This window comes from Maylandia zebra, linkage group LG22 (assembly GCF_041146795.1).
Source record: "Maylandia zebra isolate NMK-2024a linkage group LG22, Mzebra_GT3a, whole genome shotgun sequence".
Taxonomy (NCBI): domain Eukaryota; kingdom Metazoa; phylum Chordata; class Actinopteri; order Cichliformes; family Cichlidae; genus Maylandia; species Maylandia zebra.
Genome location: NC_135187.1, coordinates 16,574,397 through 16,597,662, shown reverse-complemented (window position 1 = coordinate 16,597,662; position 23,266 = coordinate 16,574,397). Strand labels below are relative to the sequence as shown.

The 23,266-nt window shown below is 43.1% G+C and overlaps 1 protein-coding gene across 2 annotated transcripts in view; it reads right to left on the bottom strand.

The window, feature by feature from the left end:
- The window catches only part of LOC101468472 (teashirt homolog 1), a 148,451-nt gene that overhangs the window by 7,282 nt on the left and 117,903 nt on the right, over window positions 1–23,266 (bottom strand). The gene's annotated exons all lie outside the window — the stretch shown is intronic.

Here is a 23,266-nt window from a genome sequence, read left to right as displayed (position 1 = left end):
CCACCGCCGGCTAATAAGGCAATCAGAGATGGAAAAGATGCTGACATGGCGGCTTTCGAGCGTCACTCAGAACAAAAGAGGAAACGGGGAGGGAGGGAGGGAGAGAGGGATAGGGAGGGGATTAAAACGGGGGGGTGGGGGGGAGGGGAAGGGGGGGGGGAGTGTCTGTTGTGGTTGTCAGTCAAAAACGTAAGCCCACTTTGTGCTGTCAGTGAGGATAGGGAAAAGAGGGGAAGTTTTGAAAAGAGAGGAGAAAAAAAAAAGATGTGTTTAGGCCAGCGAACAAGAGGTTTGTGTGTTTGTGTGTGTGTATGTGTACGTGCATTTATGCGTGTGCATATCTGACAGGGGAAAAAAATGACAGCGAAACAAGTTAACAGCAAAGCAGATAGGTGAGAGAGGTGTGAGAAATCAGCTTCTGCCATTTCTGTCATTGTGTGTGCGTGTTTGCCTAAGCTAGGTGTGGCTGATCAGTTTTATGTGTGCACGCGTGTTTGTGTGTGTCACAAGTGTCACAGTGTGTCAGGTGCAAGCAGAGATGCAATGTGGCTAGTGGGGGGAAAGCGAAGCCATCTGTGTCTGGAGAGGAGCCTGTCACTATTGTTGTGCCCGAAGTCCAGGATTTCCTGCTGTAGACAGGTGACACCACAGTAGGACATCCCCCAGTCTCACAAACACACACACACACACAATGCAAACCTGCACTCCTCTGCCAAAACTACATGCCTGCCTAAAGCCAATACGCTCGTGTGAGGTCCACAATTGAAAAACCTCATATTTTTTAATGCAAGTTTGAAACACAAAGTTATAACAAGGCTGAATAAACACTTAAGTATAGTTTTGGTGACCGTTGCCATGTTTGGATACATCACTCAAATATATCTAAAACCCAAGACTGTGCACACATAAGCATTACAGCTATGGCTAAAGAAGCTTCATGCTAAAAGTTAAACAATTTTGATATTACACTTAACGTAGTCTTACTTTTTACTCTTCTTTAACTTAACCTCATAGTTTAAAAACATCTTTTTATCTTTTTATCAATCTATAATAAAACTAACTCCCTAACCGGCTGTTAAGTAACTTGAGTGCGACACAACACTGCCACAGCCAGCGTAGCTCTTCTTTCCCTCCTCAGTCAGTTGTACATACACACAACACACGCTGCACACACTTTCCCTTTAAACCTTCTTCATTTATTCATGTTGTCTCAGAGAAGAGGGCAATCCCGGCTCTCATTTGCAGTGCTAATGTCCAATTCCGCCAGCTTTCAGCCTCCTGATTTACCCTACGTGGCGGAGTGCTGCACCCGCAGCAGGGCGGCCGCCGAGGCTCCCTCACAGCGTCTAGCGGCCCTTCAAAACAGGAGCTCTGGCGTGGCAGTCTTATTTCTCTCTCCCGTTTCGCTTTGTCACCGGCCCCTCCATTCCCTGCCACTCACCTCTGATGGCTTTGGACAGGCCTGATCAGTGTGTGTCATTGACCTGTACGTTGTGCATGAGTGTGTGCGTGTTTCAGCAGAGAGAAGGCTGTAAATAAAATGACATTATTATTTCCTCTGTCCTATCATGTAGAAAAGCCAATTATGGTAATGCTTAGTATGTCAGGCAATCTCTGTCTCTCTCTCGGCTCTCTCCCATCCTTGTTCATTCCTGAGATTTTTTTTCTGTCTGGGGTAGCTGCCGCTGTGGTTTCATAGGACCTGACACTCTCTGTGGACTAGCCTGCGGACAATGCTGTGGTAAACTCGCACAGACCAAAAGTCTCTCTCAGCCCAACTTGGTTTCTGTCAACGTACTTAAATTTCTTTATACAATTTTCACAAAAAGGTGGAACCCAAAAACGAGTTGATCGTCACTACATTAACTTTCTGCGTAGTAACCTGTTTCTCTCTGATTATTATATCTCCTTTGTACATGTGATAAAGGAAACTTCACTGGGTTAAACTCAAGGGCATGTTTGACATTACAGCCAGTTCGTGACACCAGGTCCAGGCGCGAGCTGTAATATAACCCACAGCTTCCTCGGCCAGGCACGTAAAAAGCTTACCTAACAGCACCCCTCGGTTCCACCCTCCCCTAACCCACATAGAATAGTCCACCATATGGCACAATAGCTCAGGGGCTTCTAATAGCTCATGTGTTGTACAAATCCACCTTCTCAGCTTCCACAGCTCTGCTGGTTGGGGAAAACAAAGCAACCCATCCGGTCTGCTCTTCACGCTGATGGCCGTATGGGCAAACGGCAATTGTTGTGGTTGTCAGCCACAGCAATATCAGATGAGCTACAGTCCTGAAAAAATAAATGAACACTTCTGGCTTGGCTTTCACATGTCTCAAAAGATTTAAGCCTGAATGGATGCTTTCAAAAATGATGCCCCGCGTATTTTTCTTGGCCACTAACTTTCCCAAAAAAGGTAATAACTAAATTAAATCAGTGCTTGGTTTTCAGGGTATGCTGAACCCAGGATCACAAAGAACTTGCCACTTTGCTTCTGTAGATACAGGCGAGCTTCTGTCTTCTGTTTCTCTTAATGTAATCTGAGACCAACACAGTGATGTTGAGATCAGCTTCTACAGGGGCCAGACCATCTGTTGCAGGTGTCTGCGCCCTTCTTGCAGTTATGGATGTTTTTGGGGGGGTCGCCACTTCTGCAGCATGACTAGTCGACTGATAAGACGGCTGCCTGACCCTGCATGATGAACCTAACCCTTTCCAAACAGTTTGCAGTTACTCACGATGCTAAAAGCCTTTTTAAATCATAGCCAGTGCCTTTTAACTAGAGTTTTACTCATTTGACATAATAGATCAGTGATGGATTAAAAGAAAAAAAAAAAAAGAAACAAATGTGAAGAACAACATTGCCAGTTTTCTTGAATTTCTACACCCGTCTTTGTTTTCATTTTGTGCTCCTTATTTGTTCAGCTTTTCCGAGAGCCAGTTTTTTGACGTGCCGCGACACCGACTGTGGTCTATAAATCACCTTTTCCTCGGACTGTCAGTGCCTGCTTGTTCTAAGAGGAAACAACAGCCATTAGATCATTGCCGCCACAGATTAAAGCCCTCTGTGCTCAAGTTTTCTGCCAACCCCCTCCCTCCAAACCCTACACACACCTAACCATCGAACACTGCTCCGGTGCTACATACACATTTCGAACCATCTGGTTTGTTTTCAGGCAAAGTACGGATAAAGCATTACTAATGCTAATTAAAGATGATGTGAGTGAGATTTACTCCACGTATGCCAAGAACCGTTTTAATGTAGGCTGTATCAGACAGATGCCGTTTGCTAAACAGACTCTTTTTGAGAAAACATTATCAATTCCTCTACCGTTTTTTTCCCCTCTGCCATTTTTATTCTCTTCACATAAACAAGCTTCATTTTAAATTGTAACCTCGTGAAAATGAAAATACCTGTATTGTCTTAATCTTCTGTTGCAGTGGACACCTCTGGGGAACGCGCAATATCTTTAATCTCCTGCAGTTGTTCAATTTTTGTTTAATCGGGGGTGGCCGCTGCTTTGACAAAGAGGCATTCTGTTTAAATCTAAAACGAAGGAATGAAGCACAAAACCAACAGGCTCGTGAAATAACAGAGCTCTGTCTTTTCCTCATAGATGCCGTCTTTTGAATTCACCTGCATTGCCCCTGACAGCAAAGCTTCCCCCGACTAAACAACAGCTGCTACCATTGCCTAGCAACAACCAGTTGATGGATGACCCCAAAGATGGATAATTACCATAAATCACTATGGTTGTGTGGAGAACAGAGGCAGAAAATCACTGCAGGAAAAAAACAGGATGAAACACAGTTTAAAGTAGTGTGCCCAGTGTTTAGGTTAACTCTCCTAAATTTTTTCAAACAAGGTTGTTGATGAGCTCTTCTGCGGGCAAGAACTGGTTGGTGACTGGGAAGTTTCACCAAATCAGAGGCAGCACTGGCTCCGGTGTGCTTCTTAAAAGTTTTTTTTTTTTGACAGAGAATATATGAATAAGGGCTGTAAAATGAACCCTGACGATATGACTCATGGGACAAAACCTGTCCTGAAAGAGCGCTGACAAACAAAGTGGGCTGAGGAAGGAAGAAAGGAAACAGCGGACAAAGAATGATAGCAACAGCGAGTTTAAGTGCAACAATGAAGATGAGGGGAGCTCGAGGAGAAGAAGCAACAGGAAGAAGTCTTTATTTATGTATTCTGTATATCTGAGTGTGTGTGCAAGTGACAGAGGTAGACAGTGAGGCACAGGGAGAGGGAGAAAAACAGCTAGAATTTAAAAAAAAAATGAAAGAAACCAAAAGGGCACAGGGCCAAAACAGGGTCACCACCTAACCAGTTTGGTCTAGCTGAGTCCGGTTGCACAATATGCCATCAATCAACCTTCGCTGTGCTGTCAGCCCTCCCCTCAATTTACAGAGGCCATCCACTTTGTACACTGCTAAGAAACAAAACACGAAGAAGGAACAGAAACACAGAGGAAAAAATGCACACACACTTCCATGAATCTGATCTTTCAGTCTCTGCAGAGAATAAAGGAGAAGAAGCACCCTAATGGCTCAGTAACACAAAAACATGTTCTCAAAGATATGTAGGGAAGTGACAAACCTGCAGGGGTAGTTGGTGATTTAATGTAGCCAATAAGCTAACCTTACACAGGTAGCACACTGCTAACATGCTAGCACTTATTTCACAATTACTCTAGCCTCTGTACTGGGCTACTTTACTGCATCCCTTGCATTTTATTTGCTAAAATGTTCGCAATTTCATTAAAACAAGACACTCTTGCTAAAGAGACAAAATGCCCAAGCAGTTTATTTGAAATATAAAGTATCTGTACCATTGACGGGTGTCTAACAGTGCATTCATTTACTCTTTGGATGGTTCTGAGTTGGGATGTTATGGATTCAAGAAAGAAGATCAACACATAAAAGCTATAATGGGTACATGATAAACAAACATATTTTGTATAATCTATGTAAAGGTGCGTGAACAGCAGAAAAGGGGCTAAGCTAAGGCCGGTAGATTAGAATTGATTAGAAATTAAATGTTAGCAAAAGAACGCACGTGCTGTATGTGAATTTGCACAATTAATCTAAAGCTTGTAATTTATAAGTGAGATCCTAGCAAGTCATGCACCAATTTTTTATTTGTTTAACTACATGACTTAACAGAGAATTCACATGAAATTTCCTAATTGGGAACTTTTTAGCATTATTTGAATTCCAAATGAATGCATTTAAAGATGCACCACTTGATTGGTCAGTGACTTCTCAGCCAGGACCGGTGATAACCTTTCATATGTCCGATTATGAGCTGGTCTGATTCATGCTGGTTGACATGGGTTTTGTTCTATAAATGTGTTGCACCTGCTTTGGTTTGATAAGGTGAAATGTGTCAGATAAAGGTGGCGCACAGCGACTAATTTTCAGTTAATCGTCTGTACCTCTTTCCAGCTGCAGAGCACTTTTTTTCCCAGTTTCCCTAACAGGAGATCCTGCACCTTAGTGTAGTTTAGGGCGATTTGTAAAGTTTATTAATTTAGTTGATTTTTGATTGTGTATGCTGTTTATATCTGAGAAAGAAAATCTAGTTGAGCAAAAATCAATAATAGCAATTCAGATAAAACAGAATCTGTACATCTCTAAAATCTAAAATTCTCATTGTGTTTGATGCATAAAGTAAAATTGGACACAGAAATAGTAGAAAGAAAACCCCCCTAATTGTGACCAATATATTGAAAATAACTCAATTTGTCTTTTATAGTGCTGTGTGAGCTGAGCTTGAAACTTTTTAACAGTCTAGTATAAGACAGTGAGGCGACTCACACAGATTTTATTTTGTCTGCCTGCATCACAATATTTCATCAGCTCTTTTCTGCCCTTGTCTACGTCTCTGCAACGCGCTCAGAACACAATAATGCAGAGGGCTTTGTAAGAACCAGACCTAAGAGACCTACATATAGACTTACATATCCCTTCCCAACATGCGAACAGACAGACAAAGAAATTATAACTTTAAAAACCCCTAAAGTCACTTTAGGGAATTTAATTAGGACGGCAAACCCTCAGGGCAGGAGGCTGCTCAGGACAGCCAAATGTCCCCAAACATTTTAGTGCTTTTAACTGCATGTGTCACCAGGGAAATTCCAGCAATTGTGCACCATCAAAACCGTTATCCTTTATGCATCGCCACATTTTTTTCTTCGTTCTGTCTGCTCGAGTGACGAGTTAGTGCTGAAGTCTGGCGCTCCATTAAACAAAGTTCCACTGTTTCATTTCAACACTAGTTTAGGACTTAAGCATGATGAATAGCATAGACGCGTAACAAAAAATATATAACAAAAGAAAAAGCTGAAGCACACAGCAGTTTACAGGGTGTATGTGTGGACCCCCCCCACTTCCTGATGACCATAGCAATAAAGCGAGAAAAGACAAAATGATAAGGGGGGGGGGGCATTAGGGGTAGAGAAAGGGTCCCTGGAGAAAGTCAGTAAATTATGTAGTGGGCTTTCAAAGTGGACTAGTATTAGTGGCCATCTCACCCTAATTGTGCCTGTGCGAGTATGCATGCATGCCCGTGTGTGTGTGTATGTGTGTGTGTACAATGGTTATGAACGGCTTCACAGTCAGAGAGAGAGAGAAGCAGGAAGAGAGGAAGCAATCCTTCAACAGAGCACAATATCAGACTGCGGACAGACAACGAACGGCTGGAAGGTTCTGGAAAGGAGAGAAAAGCCTGCCTCCCTCGCATTTCAGCTCCCAGCGCCGCCTCCCAAAGTGCCCTCCATCTAACACTAACACACTCATACACACACACATAAATGGCACCATAACTCTATATCCGCAATCAATCTCCGCTATGAAGACGCATCCATCTTCAGTAATGTTAATGGGAGGGTTTTGGGGGTTGGAGGGGGTGGAGGACAGGGGTAAAACAGAGGGTATGTGACTGCAGAGCTTACCTCAGAGCAGCGTGAGGTAATATGGCCTGTGTTTGTGTGTCTGTATGTGTGTGTGTGTAATAGAGACAGGGCAAATGAAAAAAAAGTGAGAAAAGAGCTGTGCATTTGCGCATAGTGTATTTGTCTGCGTGTCAGGAGGTCAGGTGTGTGCGTCAGTATGTGTGGGAGAGTGACTGATGGCTGTCAGCTTGCATCTGGCAGAGAAAATAAATTAGGCTTATGAAGACAAATGAACAGGCTATGGAAAGAGTAAAAGGAGGTGGAGGGGGGATCAGGACAGATAGAGAGCGAGAGAGGGAAGGGAAAAGGGAAGGAGTGGAGAGGGAGACATAATGAAGGAGAAAAAATGGGTTATTGTGTGTATGCGGTGGCACAGATATGAAAGGAAGGAGATGAAGCTGCATTGCCAGCTAAGAGAGTTCCTTTCGGCAGCCAATGAGCGTTCATTAAGAAGAACGGGTCTGCTGCTGGCAACAGGAGAAGCTTTGGCTGGGGCTTCTTTGGCTGCGAGGAAAACATATATGTGGGTGTATGTGTGGGTATGTGTGTTTGTACATTCGCTTCCAAACACGTTATAAAATATAGATTCCCCCCCCCCCCCCTCTTTTAGTTGTGTTTTCAAAGTCTTGTCGTTCTTTAAACACGACCAAACAATGTGTTTAAAATCCACAAAGCAGCTTGAGTATAATATGCGATCAGTGGGTTTGCATCTGAGCTGGAAGTGCCTCTCAGTGTGCGTTTCCTCCGCTTGCGTGTTGGTGTCAGCATGCATCCATGTGTGTTCTATCTCCGTAGATTTGTCAGTGTCTACCCCATGACACACTCCCCTCGTTGCGAGTGGAGGAGAGCTCTTGGGGGGGCTTTGTCATGAGGCGGTCTGTTCTTTTCCTGAGGTCTGGCGCCCCTCGTTTGATAAATGACACATGTCATTCTGTCAGCCCCTGCCATCCGGGCTGGGAGGCCCCAAGCTGATGTATGGCCGCCTAGGCTAAAGGAAATCAGAGTGTTTTGGCAGCACCCTGAGAACACGGCCTCTTATACTGAGTCTACTTTTGTGTCTGTGCGAGTGTGTTTATGTGTGTTTGTGCCTGTCTGTCTGTGATACTGAAAGCATGTTTAATTGTATGTGTGTGTGTGCACGCCTAATAGTGTGTGCATGCTCTCAACCTGTCAGGAGGACGGGTAGAAGGAGACAAATCATCGGCATGGCCGCCCCAGCTGTTCCCCAAATTTGGTGTGAGGAGGAGAGCGAGGGGAGAGGGGGAAAAAAATCCTGCCATTTGAGTTTTAAACGGCTGATGCTTCCCAGAAACGGGAATGAGTGAGAGGACAAGTGGAGCTAAGCGCACATACACACACACACACGCCCAACACACAAACTGAATCAAAACTCAAGCCGGTCCCAGCAGGAAGCGGCAGACAGTCAAGAGAGGCTTCTGGTGCAAACAAACATGCCCATATACACACATATAAACACACGAAGACAAACTTTGCACAAGGCATTTGCGACTGTCGGGCAAGCAAAAAATCGGAATTTCACTCCAGTTCTCGGTTTTTAATGTAAAGCATCCTTAACTTTCACTGTAATTCCCCGTCCGTCTAGATTTTATCCTCAAAATGTCTTCGGATCCAGAGATAATCTTCGAAACTACGCACTAGGCGGTCACACAGGCACGCAAACATTTCCCTGGAGGAGGAGGACGGTCCCACCTGGAGGTTGTGAACTCTGTATGACCCTGTTTGATAGGGTGCGGGCCAAACTCTGTCCTCCCCCTCTCTCCCACAGAAAAGAAGCGGGAGGAGAAGAAGAAGGAGAAGAGAAAAAAAAACTGCGTCATTAAGCAGTGAGTGATGAGTGGCAGCCATGGGTGACATCCTCCCCTCTTTCTCTCCCCTCCGCTACCCAACTGCTTTCACTGTCTCTCCGACTCTGTTTTTTCTTCTTCATTGCCTTGATACTTTTCTCTCTCGCTTTATTCACCTCTCTCCATCCCTCAACCCCTCAAGTCATTTCTCTTTCACTCCTCTGTTGCTTTGCCTCCTCTTTTTCCACTCCCTCATATCCCTCCCCCCTCTTTCCTCTCTGGTTCTTTTTTGTCTACTGTCAGTCTCCTTTTCTCCTCTTTTTTTTTCACCCCTTTATGCCCCTCCTGCTATTGCTTCTTTTTCTGTCCCCCCTCCCTTTCCCCTCACACACACACAGACACACAAGCACATGCACAATAGTGCCTCGCTCTGTCCTGTCTAGCTCTCTGGCCATGGTCTTGTAGACACTCAGCTCCTCCATACATAATAGATCCCAAATATCCAGAGGAGGGGTGCACATTTCCACCCGCTCAGGATTGTGCCATCAGAAGTGCTTCAAAAGTAGGTCTACTGTGTGGCATTGTAAAGCTAATGCTATCTTTTTAAAGCACAGTTTAAAGCATGAATACAAATATCGTTTTAAGCTAACTTCTCCAAAGACAGGCTTCCCTCTCAAAGTGAAAGTTTAGACATACGATAACCAGCACGAGCGTCACGTCATGTATTGTTGCTATGATGCCAGGTCTCTCTTGGAAATGAGATTTTTAATCTCAATGAGATTTTTTACCTGGATAAATAAAGGATTAATAAAATTAAATGCGCTCCTGCAACTGCTGTGATGTTTTAACAGTAGATTTCACTCCGAAATAGACATGGACACATGCTACCTCGACATGACTTTCACCTTTTTATTTTGTTTTTATGAAATCAGCAGAGACTGGTGTGTTGCTCAGTAAAAGTCTGAGCTCACTGAAGATCAGTGAAAATGGGTTTCACAAATGCACTATTTTCTCTTTTAAAAAAAAAAAAAAAACAGGGAGTCAGTATCCAAGTACAAATCTCCTTAACTGAAATTCAGTGGTTTCCCCAACAGCCAGCTAATCACGTCTGTCTGTCTGGCTGGCTGACTATATAAATACTGAGGGGAGGGGAGAGTCTAATGAGGTAACGGGGTAATTGACTGACCTTGATGTACGTGATGTTAATCAGCTCAGGCCATTCTGCTCCATGATCCTGTTTAGTTTGAGGAAGTTTAATTAAACATCCCGGACACGCACAGTACCGCACTCTACTAAGAAGAGAGGTTTCTATTCTCTCGACTGGCACAAAAAAAAGCATCTAATGTTTAAGTTTTACACCAACTGCACTGTGGTCATTTCACCTTTGCAGTCTTGAGTAACGTATTTCAGACTCATACAACCAAAAGAAGTACACATTTGCTCCAGCATTGCTGTTTTAGTGCTTTTTATGCAGTGATAAGAGATTTTAAAAATTCATCCCTTTTTCCTTTTTGGACTTGGAAAGGACATTTTTGCGCCGACTGACAAAGAAACTAAAGGCCAAATTAATCAATACTGAAAATCTGAGTGTGCAGCGTACTGAATCCAAATTTTCCATTTCTCAACCCAAATTCAATTTAGCTTCTAGTATTAGATTTACAATGTGCTACATTTTCAGCAATCAAGTATTCTGGTTTGTGAAGTATATTTAAGCTGATGGCTGCCGTCCACTCAGATGTCTTATTGTTGGGACTTTGATCCCAGTTAATACGACGGTATTTTCTTACAGCGCTCGGTCTATTTTCAGCTCAGTTCAGAAAAAAATGGAAGGTGCAAAATATGAGGAATGGAGTGATAGACTTAGAAGATGGAGAGGAAAAAAGTGTGTCACATTTACCTAGAAATGACTCACACTCACAGACACTATAAAACTGGGAATGTGGCCATTCTTGGACTTTTGGATTCGAGCGCCAAAAATACTGTAATTATTCAGGAAGATGACAGCTATATTACACAGACCTTCACAAAGGTGAAACAGCAGGCAGCAGCCAAATCATACGGTAAGACGGAAGACAGGATTTGATTCTGTTAAATCAAATTAACTTAGATATCAATTAAAAGGCAAAGAACAAACTTTAAATTGCCATGTGGCAAACATATTACACTTGTGTAAGCAGCTACTACGTCCAAAAAGCCTAAATATGCTTTTATGAAAATTTGAAATACTCAGGAAAAATCCCAGATAAATTTATTATGTTACCAAATTCCAGCAAATAAAAAACTTTCAGTCAGTTACAAGGTGAATAATGTGCAGACATCCAGGAGTTTTGAGTTTGCACCCAGGCTTATGGATATTAGCTAAAATGTTATGTTCAAACATTAAGTTAGCCCCCCTCTGTACTCACAGGTAACTTTGTAACACATCAGTAAACCCACAAAACACTGAGGAAAAAACATCCAGCATGCCACACACACACAGCTAACCAGATGTGTTACTCGAGGGTAAAAAAAAAAAAGTTAGTCGCGACATCGTTCCAGCCTAAAAGTTCTGAAGAGTTAGTCCAAATGTGTGTGAGGGGACATTTTGTGGTTGAGAGAAAGACTTTGACTTATTTTTAAAAAATTGGGAACAAAACAAACCTCACTTATAATTCAGTCTGTGTGTCTGCAACAAACGCACTAGCAAATAAACATGCAATATTTATTTATATAACACGATTTACAGGTTAATGCCAGAAAGAGCTTCACAGAAGGAATACACAGCATGTAACAGTGGAAGCAAAAATAACAGCAATGATATTAAAATAAGAGTAAAATCAGAGTCATGCAAAAATTTAAGAGGCAAAAATTTTTTTTATTGAAACTTTTGTTGATGGAATCCAATAGTCTCTGTTATTTTTTATTTTCTCATAAGTTTCACAGTTTTTATATTTATGCACTCCTGGTGTGAGATTTATTTATTCCCCAGTCAAGAAAATATATATTTATATATATATATATTAAAAAACAACAACAAAATGGGGTAAAGGGGAAGTCAGCCTGGCGTACCTGATAAAAAAAAAATGGAAACATCTTCCCATAACATTCAATAAAGTAACATTATATAATCCTCATGTTCGGCGCCTCGGGTTAGTACTTCATAAATAAGTTTCAGAAGCAACTCCAGCAGACAGCACGTCGGTCATTTTTCTGTGTTTATGCCAAAGTTCAGTGTCGGTGCAGACGCACCACGCAAGCGTTGCTCAATGTCAACATGTTCTCTGGCTTGTTACTCTGACATAGCGGCAAGTCCTGTCATCGTGCACCATCGTGACGAGAGAGACGAGAGGCAGATGGACCAGAGGCAGACAGGTAAACAGGTCAACGCTGGGATCATCGCTCGAGCAGGCTTGCGCGCGGAGACGGGTGATCAGAAACAGATGCTTGGGTGGACATCCAGCCAGTGAGCTAGACAGACAGTCGGTCTGGCGCGTGAGGGAGTGACTGACGAAAGAGACACAGTGACACGGGAGGCTGTGCGAGAGGCCTCCCGCTGTTCTTTTTGAGACAGACGACTTAGAGGGACAGCTTATACCCCCTGCGACTGTCACCGTCTGAGACAGCACAGCGGCACTGGGGAGGAATTTTCTGGAGGTAACATGTGGTGTTGTTGAATCGACCGGGATACTGAAACATTATATCCCCTTTCAACTGCCCGTCAAGTGTTGCGCTGAAGCTGATGACTGTTAAGCGATTACTTTGCGTGACCCCAAGCAATTTGTGGTCACTGGGATCCTTTTAAATGAAAGGAGCAGATAAAAACTAATCGTACCAAACCAACAAAATACGCTTTGATTTTTTTTCCCCTTCTTCCCTGAACAACATGCTTTATGGAAAGACTGTCTGCTTAATAGGAACTGCTCTTGGAAAATATGTGATAGTCATGTGTTTACACTTCAAAGAACATGACACAAGTCTTCACTGCCCTGTGACTTTTGGATTTTTGTAACTCACAAGTGTGACTGCAGGATGTTGCTGAAATTAGAATATTGAGAAGAAGACGTATAAAAAAAACAGCCTCTTGAAATATGAGAACAAGGCCAGCGGGCCTGAAAGAGGAAAGTATTACACTCTCCTTTTCAGATGTCGAGTTCATGTTCTTGTAACCAGTTCACTGACTCTTGAGCATCCGGTGAGAGAGAGCGATAGATGAGGGCGAGAGACAGGGAGGAAGATGAAAGAAAATATGAGCGGGGTAGAGGAGAATTGAGTCAGTAAGATAGAGATTGATGACAGATAGGAAGATGAGAAAAGGCTTATAGGGAGAGAGAGAAGAGGGCCAGGAACCCCCCCCCCCCCCCCCCTTCCCCCCCAAAAAACCAAAAAAAAAGTCCCACACGGCAGATAGACGGAAAGACGGAGGGAGTAGCTGAGATAAAGATGAAGGGGTAAAGGGGAGGAAAGAGGGATGGCAGTGACACCACACAAGGCTACGGCGTGACCTTCCTCAGCGCCCGCTCTCAAGGACAAAGTGTCATCTGTTAACTGTATCCTTACCCAGATAGCTTATCTGCAGTAAACTAGTGTCCAAAAAAAAATCATATTCATTGCTTCTCAACCCACGTTATCAGTTACATAAACTCTCCTTGGGGGGATAGACATTTCCACCCCCTGACTGTTGTCCACTTGCACTGGCTGCCGCTTGGACATGCTGAGGCCAGCGTTTATCAACTGCTATAAAAACAAGTAACCTGCCTTCTGGTGATATACAGCACTGGGTCTTGCCAGCTTTACTCTACCTGACAGAGGAAACGAGAAACCTAACCACAAGCTTGTGCGCATATGTTTATTTGATGTAGTGATTTTTACAGGGGGGTCTGATTATGCTCCCACTCCTGACCAATCTTCTGCCGGCCTTTATTGTTCGCTTTGAAGAACTGATTCCACTACGCTTTGCAGCTGTGGTTGCATTTTTGCTTTACAGACTCACATGGAGTTTTCTTTGCCTTTCCTGGAATGGCTAACACCTTGAAACATACTGATATAGCCGGTGCTAACAGCACCCTCTGAAACAGCAGCACACTGCTGTGTGGCAAAGTTAAACAGCAAGATGGAAATATAACTCACTATTATTATTTTGTTGGCTTCAAATGTCTGTAAATACCACAATGTATTTACTTTACAGTTATATATCAAAGAGAGGAGGCACAAGTGCTCCCACTGTGCCGGAGCAGGATATGTTTAGTATTTTTACTACACCCTGGGGTATCTGAGAACAAAGCAGTTTTCTATCATTCTCATATTAGGACTCTTGAAATACTTTTAGACTAAAAACAGCTTCACCAGAGAGAAAGTCATTTATGAAAAGAACAGTGAATTACGTTTGCAGTAAGGTTTTATTCATGTGCTTTCTTTCCAAATTGAGCTAGAATGATGGAAAAGCCATGCAGCCAACTTCATGCAACTATTGCAAAGGCAGGACTGCCACTTGCATTACGCTAATAAATTGATATATTTTGTTATTTCCAACTGAATGTTGCTTTTGAACCTTCTCATGTCCCAGAGCTCTCTTTAGTTAGTAAATGCCCGTCTGAGGTTCAGTCTTTTCTGTGTTTAGCTTCTGCTTATTGTCCCTGTCCCTTTTCACCTCCGTCGCTTCCCTGCCAAAAAGACTCTTTTCCCCCGTTTTAGCTGTAGAGTCAAGCCCCCAAGTTGTTTCATATGCAGTGAAAGACATTGAGACTGATGAGCAACCAACCAAAGTGCCGATGGTGTCATCGCTCTATCAGCCATAAACCAAAACCGTGCTCATTGCCCATCCATAAGAAGGCAACGCAAGCACAGTTATACTGACCTGCTAAATTATCTTGAAATACGTGAAGGGAGTAAAAGCATTCGTTTGTCTATTTTATTCTTAAACGCGTACTTGCCTCTAAGGTTAAAATGCATCTGCCTAACAGCAGCAGAGAACGCGTATGTGCTGACGTGCATGTCTTGCAGTATAGTGGAGGCACATATAATCAGCAGCTAATAACAACACATTGGGAGTCGCTGCCCCAACATAAATCAATGTGCAAAATAATTGCTAATACACTGGGTATTGATTAGAGTGCCAGCCAATGCATTCATTTTCTGGGGCGACTGTGGCTAAGCGCTAACGCAGTGACAAGGGTAAAGCGCTATTTCTCAAAAAGGCGCACAGACGGACAGCCGGGCAGGAAAAAAATGACTACAGGGCCTCTGCAGTAATTCTTAATTGACACCTGTCAGAGCGATGGCAGCAGTCACAGCTGCTGCTGCAGGAGAGCGTCTCCCCAAGTCTTGTTCATCTGTCACTTTTAATACCTTTTCTTCAGACCCTCTGTTGTCTTCTTCCCCTCTCCCACCCGCCCCTCTTAAACCCAGATGTTCAAGGCTGCTTAACAGAAGCAACTCTACTTCAAGGCCACACAGCGCAGCCGTCCGGTGGTCGCTCTCTCACCTAAACACTGTTGTTGTTTTTTGAATGTTGCGACTCAGACAAAGCCCTTACAGAAGCTAGCCTTGGCAGTAGGGCTGCACGATTTTGCATAAAATGAGAATCACGATTTTTTGGCTTAGAATTGAGATCACGATTCTCTCACGGTTTTCTTTTCCAGTATAAATATTTATTGCACTTATTAACTGCACATCAACTTCGTAACAGTTGAGACTGAACATAAAAACAATAAATAAACATAAAAACAACAAATGTCTCACGTTTTGTGGTTGCCGCAAAATGTTGTACTGCTTGAAAACTGCTTGAAATTCCGTCTCCACCGTTGCTCGACACTGCGTGTATAGAGCAGGTAGTGCAACAATAGGAAAATAGTTGCAGGACGGCACTGTGTAGCGTTTGTCTAGGGTGTTGATCATTTCCCTAAATCCCTCTTTTTGCACAGTGTTGATGGGAGCCATATCTTTGGTCAGGTGATAAGTAATAGCCTCCGTAATTTCTTTGTGCCTGCGGGAGTTCGACGGGTATAGGGAAGCGCTGTATAAGGTTCCCGTTATTGATGTTTGGGTGGTTGACCGGGACGGATTTTCTCCTGTCACTTTCTCGTCATCCCTGACGTGCTCTCCGTTGTTTTTTCCCCTGCTAATGTTAGCATCACACGGCACAGCTTCTGTATCACGTGGTATAAGGCTCCGCCCTTGTCATTTGTCAAGCAGGAAGAGTGAACGCTTGTTTTCATGCAGATTACGTCCCGGATCAAAATGCGGTACAATCGTCGTCGTCTTTTGGAAATGAGATCGCACATAAGTATGAATCGAGATCGCGATTTTCTAACGATTAATCGTGCAGCCCTACTTGGCAGCCATATTGAAACTCTTCGGGACAGTTATTTTGATTACCTTTCATTTTAGTGGTTACAGAGACATAAAACTGCCTGCATAGAATCACCCCCAAAACATCTTGTACTGTGCTATTGTCAAATTCTCTTATAAGATCTCTGGATCACATCAGTTTTTCACTCTTACCACAGCTGACTGAGTACTAAGAATAGTTTTCACTGCGGTCATGTATCTCCAGTTTTATCTCTCGCGCGATCGCCTAATTACAGCAACAGGCACCGCCATCGTGGCAATTTCCAGTATATTAAGGAGAGATGAAAGGAAAACGTTGTTGCAAAGCAATTTCCAAGATCGCCGTAGCAAAATGCAAAAGACGAATCAGATCTATAAAGCCTCGTCACTCCAGTGTTCCAGCAAGCATTATCAATCAATCACTGATGCAACATGCGTTCATGCTAAAGCAGTTCTGCTTTGAGCTAGAAAATATGAGGAAACAGAGAAACAGACACACAAAGCACACAAATCACAATGTGTATACTATAGTGGAGGCAGACAGGTGCTCCCCAGAGTCCACACTGACCTCTGAGTGTACCCTGGACCTCCCATCGTCCTGTATTTAGTCACGACTGGCCATTTTTCTTTCAGTTTTTTGTTTCGCATCCATTTTGCGTCGTCTACGCTCGGCCTAATAATTCTTTTTGCCTGCTTCTTTAATTATCAGCGTTATCGGAGGTAGTGACAGAGCACAACTGAGTTTGGTGTTTGTGTAGAACAAAGTAAGTGCAGCTGGCCTCTCTCTGGGGGTTTGACAACCCACCAGTTCTTCAGTGCTGTGCTGTGGTTATTTTCAGTTGGCCTCAGTTACATTTACTAACTGGATCTCCTAGTTTCTTAAAGTAAATGTGCAAATAAAAGAACCAATTGTGTCAAATGAATAAATTAGGGAATGATTTTAATTTCAAACAAATGCAAAATAAAAAAGTTGTTTTCAGTCGCTGGTGGTGGATTTTCTTTCTGATACACGAGAGTTCACTGAATGTTCTGCATTGCTGATTGAATAAATGTACCAGAAGATGTAATCTTGAAATTATACTGACTATTTTCTGAGAGAAAATTAGTAACAGGGGAAAGAAAATAGTGGGCAATAAGAGCAATTCAAGTAAGTTGCAGCTCTGTCCATAAATCCTGATTGTCACAGTGAAGCAGAGGTTATGAACGGCCTGGAGATTTCTTGCGATGGTTTGAAAAAGCGGCTGTGAAGTCTCTGAACTGAAAGATGGCAGTGTCATCACTGTAATATTTAGCAGCCAATCATGTATAGACGGGATGGGAATGACACCCTGATAAACAAGAGTTAACTTGGTAAAAGGCTAGATTCATCTGGATAGGTTTGATTTCCTAAACCAAGCGACCAAAGGAAGAAAAATATTAATAGTCACACCTATTCTCTTGTGTGAAAGTCATATGTTTGATCTGTGCCTCCAGGACTCCCATCTTGCATCAGCTGTTTTTGGATTCACTGGTTGCTTCTGAGGATATACACAGACGTTATCTCTGCTTGTCCACTCGCTCAGCTTTTTTCCCTTTTTCTCAGTTAGCAGGAAAACGCTTCCTTCATATGTATGCTTCACAATAATTAGCAACCGGTGCCCTAAAACCCCCTCGGGTCCAGTCATGTGAACGGATTCCTTCTTATTATTCCTCTTCCTAATGTTTTATATCCCCACTGTAAATTGTGGCTTTTTGTTTTGCAGCTGTTTTGAATCGTAGCCAAGGTATCTTTACGAATCCAAAACAGGCGCCGAAACAACAAATAAGCGCAGGATGTGTTTCGGCGAGGCAGAGGGGGTTTCATTCTTGTAACGACGACCTTGTTTTCCTTTTATTTCTTTGTCACGGCTCCTCGTGTTTGCGCTTGAGCGAGAACCCAGGTTTTCCTGCTTCCTCTGAACCTCATTAAGCTCGGGGATAGTTTTACCTCGCGCCCGCGGCTCTGAATGCCTTTACGTCTTCACTCGGTTGGCGAGGCTAATTCCCACATATTTTCAATTCAACCCTCTTTTCCATAAGAGCAGTCATCGATCTTCATTTGTCACTTAACCTCCACGAAGATGAGGACAGAGAGCGGAGTTGTGTGAGTGTGCGTATTAGTGTGTGTCTTTGATTTCCTGACACCACATGCAAATGAAACTAGAGTGCGGGATAGCAAATATATCCAGCGACTCCTTCAGTCAATGTCACCTGTTAATGACACTTTACCTACACTGCATTATCACAGGATCTGAATATTTCACACACACACACACACACACACACACACACACACACACACACACACACACACACACACACACACACACACACACACACACACACACACACCTCATCTTGCCCAGTGATGCAGATTGGTTCACACACACATTCACAGCAAGAAACACACTTTTCACTCCACATATGTTTTTCCCCCTCTCAGCACTGCTTCAAACCCTGACAAATGTCATTAAATCCATTATCAGAAGCATCCCGATAAAACTAACATAAGGTTCTAATAGTCATCATTTTGTGCTTGTTTCTCAGCTGACAGACGCCGCGAGCTAAATTCCTGCAGAGGAATACAATGCCAAGTAGCAACAACAAAATGTATTAACGCTGCTCGGCTAGGAACTTTGTTCCTGCTCTGTCAAACAAACCAAAAGGCTGTTAGCAGAAAGATCAGAGGGAAAGGCAGAGCATTAAGAAAATCTTCTCACACTCGCGGAAAGCCGCATTCACGTTAAACTTTTAAAAGGCCTCTAACGCCTACCGCATGGCTACTTGAGTCGAGTTACCCACGATCAGAGCAACGGCTTCTTTGTCACCGGCGCGTTTTTGATTGTCACGTGATGCTGCAGGCAAACTCGGAGCCACCTCAGCTGTTGTTGAGTTTACACTTGAACAACTGAGGTGGGCACATGAGAAGCGGGTGATTCCGAGTTGATTTTTATCAAGGCAGCTTGCAGACTTGACACCTTGCTGAATTTGTCAGCAGTAATCGGTGGACCTGTCACTGATCTGTCAGCTACCTGGATAATTAGGGACCACAGCTAACGATGCCGTCAAGGAGAAGAGAAGCCCCACCCCCCACCCCCCGAGTCATAATTAAGAGACTCCTTTTGAGGCAGAGATAGTGGCAGCATAGGGCAATCTATTTAGGAGAGAAGAAGGCAGCCGCTGATGTCAGTGAAGACGCTCACAGGGCTAGGCAATGTGTGTGCATCTTGGCTTGTTGTGGCTTCGGTGTAGCTGAATGCTGCACGGTGCTTTAATTAAACATGTGTAGAGCTAAGCTACAAAGAAATCATTAAAATGTAGCAGTGAAGTTAGTTTACAGCGCACGTCGAATGATGCATATTTAAAAAAAGGAAAGAAAAAAAAAAGAACAGCATCCACAGTCTGTGATTATAACCTGAGTGATTTATGTTTAGAGTGCTAAACTTCTAATTAGCTACACAGTCAAACCTACTCAGTTACCTTACAAATTTATCAGGAGAGCAGGAAAGGAAAACCAATTACTGTCTTCTGAAAGGGCCACGCAGCCATGTTTAACAGCGTAGCAGCATCTTTCTCTCTCATCGTGACCTGCACTAATTCTGTCAGCACAGGAACTGATCGCTCGGCTGTCAGAGGAGATGAGGATCAGGATCAGGATCAAATCTTTCGAAACTTGGGCTTTTAACTGCGAACAGGAACTGAAAACAGGGCACGCGTGAGTATATAGACATTTATGGAGCTGCATCCTGCTCAGCTCACAGTGGATTGGTCACTTCACAGTGTGCTCCCTCTTCCTCTTTCTCTTTTACTTCAGCACGCTCACTTCAGTAAAAGTGAGCGTGGTGCGGGGTACGTAATCAAGACGATCCTTTCGTCCTTATTTTTTTCTTTTCTTGAAGCTAGACCTTTTTAAATCCCGAGGAATACATCTAACACGGTGTCACACTGTAATCACGCTCACGTGTTGAATGATTAGTTGACAGATTCATTACTTAGAGTGACAGTGTTTGATTTAAGATATCGCGGTTGGCAAACTAGAAGCAGGATGAGACATGCGGCAATACCATTAATTTTCAAGCAGCAATCAAACCTGTGACCTCTGCATCGAGGCAAATCTGGAGTTATGGCTTCTCTGTAAATGTTATATAAAGTATCGCCTATCTGCTAATTAAACTAAACGCTGGTTATCTTGGTCTAGTATATAGAACGTGCTGTCATTTTTGAAGACAACCTTGCTACTAAACAGTCTAAGAGGTCCTTTTCTTTAAAGAGTGGCACGAGCTTAAGTTAATGTCAGAGTCTGTAGCATTGATTGTGTGCTTTTAAACCTTTTATGGTTTAGCTAACCATCTCGACTCATCGGTTAATCTGCAAAATGTCCAAAAATACAAAGGAAAATGCGACCAAACGAGGCAAAACCCAAAGATGTTGGATTTCCTGTGATAAACAAGAGTCAAGATCCGGTCAGTGTTGGATATTTTTCTTGTTTGATAAGCAACTAAACTCGCTGGTGACGTTTAAATTGTTGGGTAATGGTTTCAGGCCCGACTTTAATTGCACTTAAATTAAAGCAACCTTGGCACAATGGCAACACATGCACTCTTTGCAGCTGTTTTACCTTAAGCTAGCATGGGCAAAGTCAGCAAACTGTTCGTATAAAGATTTAAAAAGAAAAACCACACAGGTTGCTCTTTTAGTGTGGTTTATTTTTACAAATCAATCTCTCACCACACTTGTTTATTCTCATCCTTGATTATTGTTACTTCACATCGCTGCATTGTTTAGCTTCCATTAATTACTCAAGGAATGCATGTACATAGCTGCACTTTGGTGAAGGGAGACGGAAAAAAGAAAAGGGAAAAAGAAAGAAAGAAAGAATGAAAATGACGACAAATGACTGCAGCAAAAGTCTCTACTGCTCAAATTGCTCTGCACTGAACTCAACTGCCAAAACTAACAGATGCAGTAATGCGGTTCCAAATGAAAGAACACTGATGTATTGTCACTGGTCATAAACTAGATAGGGTACAGCGCCATTACAGGGTCTAAAATCATCACTGTGACTGATGAAACAGAGCCCATTTGAAATGGCATACAAAGAGCTATTGAAACCCTGTCTCCCGCTCTCTCTCTCTGAGGAGCATATGCAACATTTTGTTTCAGTGCAACTCTAAAGTGACAAATCTGGGTTGTGGAAATATCTGGTAATGCATTATAAAAATAGCCTGTGTTTATAGGTGTGTACACCGTTTTACTGAGGAAACAGTCTCACGCAGGCACACACACATCAGCAGAGGTGTTAAAAGTTTTTGGATTGACCATATGTCAAGTACTGGAAATAATGTCGAGACAAAGCCTGCCAAGTTAGGATTGACCATTACTGCCTGTGATGTATGTGTCTGTCAGAAAAAGCAGACAATCGAATCAATATTCAAAAGCTGAGCAGGAATGGGGCCACTTCAGAGCTCAGCCAAATGACCAGAAGAGTCTGGAAAAGACAAAACATCCCCCCCCATGTTTTCTGCTCTCCTATGGGGGGTTTTCGCTAGCAAAGCTGTGGCAGAGGTATATAAACCGCCACTATTCATTTTCACCATGCAGGCTTGTTCTTCAAACACATTTCTCTCTATCATCACTAAAGCCTCGCGTCAATTAGAAATTACAGCCCCACCGAGTTCAAAGTCTTCCCGTCACAACCTTGATTAAGTCTGCTTAACCTCACATTTCCACTGCCTGCTTAACATTCTACAGCTGTTTTATTCGGCTTTGGTCATTACTGCATGAACTTCAAAGGCTCCTCTTTCCCCCGTCATTTGGAAATGCATGTCAATCACAGCCGTCTCTCGCAGGGACATCAAATGGAATCAGGCAAACATGCGACTCTCTCGCAGAGCAGCTCACGTCTGGTCAACTTAATGACAACACGTAGGCCGGACTGTCAAAAGTCAGGCTGTTAAAGTGGAATTTACTTCACTGATCTTTCCCTTTTCTCAAATGAAAACAGGACTTTTGGCACTTCACAGTACACCTTCCTCTAAATCACATTAAGCTATGTTTATAGAGTGCGATTACAGTTTTCCATCTCATATTTAGGAAGCTAATACACAGCCTGCCAAAACTGGAAAAGTTCATTAGCAATTGTTAGTTTGATTATACTAAACTTGCATTTTTATACCACACTGAATCAATCAGATTCCTCTGATGACTTCCAGAACAACTTCTCCTCACTTTTCTATCCATGCTTAATATCAGATGCACTCAAGTTAAACAGCATTTCCTGTTTCTGCAGGATGAACACGAGGTCAGGTCTGAAGTGACCATAGGAGTTCACCCTGTGATCTTGCTACGCCCCAGCACCCCTCCTCCCTTGTTCCCTCCCCCTTGGGGTATTAAACGCAAAGTATTTATCCCGCTTGAGAACTTTTCTTTCAATTTGTCTTTTCTTTGCTCCTCTGCGGGGGCCAAAAAGTTATCCTTTGAGGGAGTCCAGCTGCCGGGCGCATGCGTGTCTCTATGGTGAATGATTTACTGATGTTTATCAGGAATGAATAGATCAAAGGCAGTCGCATGACAGGCGATCAATCAAGCATCAAATCAAGGATGGCAATCCCAGAGCGGAACACAAGCTGAAAATACGCTACTTTCCCTTTCCCCCCTCTTTCTTTCTTTTTCTTTTCTTTCTTGTTTTTTTTCTGACACTAACGCATCAAGCACGTAAGCCTGTAAAAATGAGATAAGATGAGCTTTTGTTTGGAGAACTTGGATGCTGGCAACCTAGTGGAGGATCAGATTTAAAGCTTGAAACTAAAGTGCAGCTCAGCGCATTTGCTTCTAACGGGAAAAGTTGGCACTGAATAATGGCTGCTTAAACTAAGGACACGCTACCGTTCCCAATAGAGATCGGAGATTACGCTCTAGGTTATTTAAATAAACTTTATTTTGGGTTGAGTGTTGAAAACTGCGCAGATTAAACTTCACATTTGTTTTGCTTCACTCTGAGCTACAATTCACCGATAAGCCACGGACGTCAGGTCTTTGAGCGCTTATATCGTGTCCTGCATCAGGCCTTTGGAGCTACTGCGTGAACTTGTCCGGGGTACACACATCTGTGCCGATCCCTGGCTTTGTATCCTACCCGGGGAGGGAGCGAAGTGTGCGTGCTGGAGCCTTTCTGATGTG